The following is a 4,601-nucleotide window of genomic DNA, read 5'->3' as shown; positions in this document are numbered from 1 at the left end:
GATGAAAATCTCGTGTGATGGACGGGTACGCCCTGCCAGGAGGGTCGCCCTGTTACGTTGCACCATGATGCGTTCGTATACCCGCCACCCATCCAGTAGCACGGGCGCATCGCCCATCGCAGGTGGTTGTGAGTCTGGCCATTAAATTCAGGAAACCAAAAAAAGTACTGCTGACTTCCGTTTGTTGCTGCTGGTGTTGGACTCGCCTCGGTTGAGTTATGCATCTGGCAATGCTATAAATCACAACTGAAAAAACTGACCTCTCATCCATAAAGAAAAACAAAAACAAAAAATTGGAAGTTCACTTGGGATAGCCCGAATATACTCTGCAAGTGCCCTTGGCCAACATCGGCGAGGATAGCTGTGTCTGCCTTAGTCAGAACAGATGCTACACCGCATCAAAGCTCATTTCGTCATCCAACCAGAGAATACATCCACTCGCAGCTCCCAGTGGTCATCACCTACTATGAACCATCTACAGATTAGAGCTGATAGCAGTGCTTCGGGGACTAGTGACAATTTCTCTTGCACACACTTTCCCTCCTGGTATAACCCAACTCATGTAACAAACACCAGATCAGCCAGCTATTTTAGAAGTCCACTCCCGGCAGCCTTCATGCACATGATTCCCATACCACACCTTCACCCGCTTTTATCGGCTTTTACTAGACCCCTTGCAATGTAATATCGTATGTTAGCAAACTCAACCCTTGGTCGCTAGCCTCCTAAGTACAAATTTATCTATTTCCTATTCCATATAATCACTTGTCATCAACCTAATTGCAGCAGGCGTCAAGTTTATTCCTGTTTTCATTATTGCATATTATCCCATTTTATATCCCCACAAATTCACCATGTTTTGCGAATCACTTCCCATCCCATCATCTTCCCAAGCTTTGAACTTCGGAAGTACTCTTTTTGGACGACCTGGTAAGCTGGTACCCACTCCACCTGGCCTATGATCTACAACTCCGGGATCGCCAAGCGGACCACAAAAAACCCTACAATCCCATATTGGCCTCGTTCCACCTTGTCCCCTGACCAGGCTGAAATGAGTACCGCTGCCCAAAGAACTACACACCCCAGCCGAATGATCTCAAATGCGACGTCAGTCACGGGGCTGTCCAAAAACTGAAGCATATCAGGCCAATGGTGGCACGGCACTGCCATACTCAGTTTGATAGCACACCCGCAACTGCTCCATTGCTCCTCCCAAACGAGCCCACTTGCCTATGCGATTCATTGACCACAACCACCACCATGACATTTATTCCAACCTGTTGGACTTCTCGTTCGAATCCAACCACCTTTGTGTCCTCATCCAACCTAACCCCAGTACTTAACTTTCCTACAATAGTGCAACCAGTGAGTCTTCTTGTTCTCAGATTGCACCATATTTTTGCGACTAAACTTGCCATGTTCTCCCAATTCGAATTATCGCATCTCCACCTCCACTTAATCTCGTTGTGACTCCGGCCATTTACCCAACCACCCGAGGTCACTCGTGGCCAGCAGTGGTTTTCAAGTTTTAGTTCATGTCAGCCGATTGACACTTTGAATTGGTCGGACTTCATGCCCATTTTTCCCTACAAGTTGTGAAAGAAACCTGTTATCATTATTTATCGAATACTCCTCACTGTTCATTACGTTGCCCCCATTTCGCGGAATCCCCACTAGCCGTAAACCCCCCCGTCACATGCCACCCACAAGTTGGGAAATAAACATTATTATCATTATTATTATTATTACGCATGTCGGAACACCGTCTATTGAGACGACTCTTGTTCTCCAGGCTTCTTTCAGGATAGCGAAAACTGCGAGGTGGACAGAGGATGACCTGGTGGAAAGGCATGCGAAGGATCACGAAGAGTTTGAGGGTTGTTGGTGTTGTACGCCCTCCAGGAAAGAATCACATTGACCCCTTCTGTTCTTGGCTGGGGGCGGTACAAGAATTGGTGGCTAATCGATGTCAGTAGCGTTCATGCTGTTAGTTTCTCTTCGAGCTGTCTGATTAAGTGTCTGGAGGTTTAGGTACCTCAGTATGCGTGAAATAGGTCAGCACTAGTTCCCCGCCCCACCCACTATTTTTCTCTTCTTTCTACACTAGGGCTTTGAATATAACTGTATACATAACTAGGTTGTACTACAATGAATTTTCAGCGTCAACACTGATGTTGCTGTCTTTGATGATAACGGTGATGACGAGACGGTACCCGTTATTATTTCTTCTGCCTTGGTGGCGTTATCCGCAATCTCAAAATTCAAACGTCTAACTACTGAGCACTGACACACGAATGCTGGTTTCTCCAGCACCTTCGTGGGCGGAATGAGAATTTCTGCGCGAAAGTTGTTGATTTTGCTGTTTATGTTAAAACCAAATGACGCCAAACCCTTCCCTAATTTCGTTGCAGTCTGCCGCCCTAATATTTGACACGCATTCAAGTTTAGGTGCTGGGGCCATTGTTCCAGATATGGCCCAAATAGGTCTGTTGAAAAATCGGCTACTGCGCAGTTTTCATTATCTACGACATTTGAGGGAGCAAATATATGAATTATATCTGTGTAGTATTTGTGCCTGCATCATGTATTCCAAGATCCAACGCCATTTTGCGCCACAAGTAGGTGGACCAAAATTGCATCAGGCAGCAAGGAAACGAACAGAAATTCGGGGGATCTAGAAATGCTAGAAATTTGAGCGCGCCAGCTTATGAAATTAGTGTATGAGGAACGGGCACTGCAGTTCTCTCCATCCAACAAGTGGTCACTTCTTATTATCTGGAACACAACCAAAAGGCTTTCAAGTTTTGTAAGATTGACTTCTGGTAATTCGACGGCTTACTGAAGAGGAGTCGAGAACCTGAAAGACCATACAGAACTATGTGACGTTGCTCTATGAAGCACGGCAATTTGTAGATGATTAATTCGACAAGTTCCTTATCACTAAGGAACTACACAATATCACAGCAACGCGTCTGCTAGCTGTGTTGACGAAAACTAGGTTTTCTTATAAAAAATGATNCCGTCAAAGCTTTCCAAATCAGGATTTGTGATTCTGTTGGTGTCGCGGGGTTCCGCTACGGCCAGAATGCAACAGGTACCGATTCTCCGACGGAAGGTTCTGGAAGGTGACGGATGCGTTCTAAACCTTATCTATCCCGGAACCAACATGGTGAGGCGAATATATTTTTACCAGATTATAGTTCCTGAAACACACACAGGTGCTCCCAATGGCTTACATTTTACCAGTACGCAAACATGCTCATACACCAAGAGATTTTCTCACTTGCATCCATTTGCTGTCGTATTCAGAAGCCAAGCGGCTGTAAGCAGTGTGAAACGTTAGTCATAGTTGTTTTTTTCTAGGTTACGTCTCCACCCACCAACGATAGATATCGGATAATCGCCTACGGAAAAAGTCTACCTGGTTCGCTGGTTCTCAAGCGACAACCTTTAACGAACGACGGTCTGCGAAAGTGACCTGACTTGTGATTGCATAAATGTCAGGGCCTGGAGCACATGAAAGTCACAAATGTCATTGAGTATTTGATAGTTTAGGGCAAATCCTGCTGCGCACGCCCTACGTTCGTGCTCGGCGACATGCAATCTGGGCTCATGAACACCAAACCTCGATAGTTTACCGCCTGCATCACAATGATGCTCCGATAAAATAACATCTACCTCACAATTCAGGGCGTCAATTTCCAGCAAAAATGACCGGGGTTTTCCTGCCAGGACGTCAGTAATAATAAAAATCTCAGTGAAATTCAATTTTTCATCTCCTAGCTGAACAGTTCACTTTTCTAAATGGATATAAATGAGCGCGTGCAAGTCAAATGCATCTGCTTTGTTCGTTCAGCTATCCGCTACGTAAGGTAACGCTAATGTAAGGTAAACCAAGCTAGTCGATAAGAAAGCCTGCACCCATTGTTGCAAGTTGATTTTGTTCTTTGGCTAGGTCCTCATTGCCGTGTTTTGCAAGTCATAACAGACTCTTTGGGCAATTTCAATTCACGCTTGCATGCTTCCGCATCATTTTTACTGAACCTTGGTTTTTGCCGTCATACGGCACGGCTCACCAGGGAGAACTTTAGCCGCAAACAGTCTGACAACCTCCTAGAGACGGAAAAATGAATCCTGGTATGTTTCACCAGTCAAAATGCAGAGCTATGGTGAAGTAGTGGGGTGATACCTAGCAGCGCACCAGGAAGCTCGACCTACAGGCACGGATCACGATTATCTGAATGCCTTACTTTCTTCAAATTCCGTGTGAATTGTTAGAGTACGATTAATGTTTCTATCACGATGGTTAATCGGGTGAGCAATTCTTGAGTTATTGGAACGTGGAATGCGGTATCTATCTAGTTGAGTGAGAGAGAAAAGACAGAGTTCAGTTCCACGGCTGACACGCTCGCATATTTAACTCAACAAGTACACTGCGGTCATTACCTGTTTCCACCAGCTAAATCATTATCGTTCATTTTTATTTTTGAATAGCATGCTCACTACATAAATGCAAGGTATAGGTGTAGAAAAGTTAGAAGAGAATAGTAAAATAAAATATGTAAGTGTCCGGTTCAAGGTCATGCTCCCAACAGGAAAGG

The sequence above is a fragment of the Opisthorchis viverrini genome (genome assembly GCF_000715545.1).
Source record: "Opisthorchis viverrini unplaced genomic scaffold opera_v5_481, whole genome shotgun sequence".
Taxonomy (NCBI): Eukaryota; Metazoa; Platyhelminthes; class Trematoda; order Opisthorchiida; family Opisthorchiidae; genus Opisthorchis; species Opisthorchis viverrini.
Note: the sequence above shows the minus strand (reverse complement) of the source record.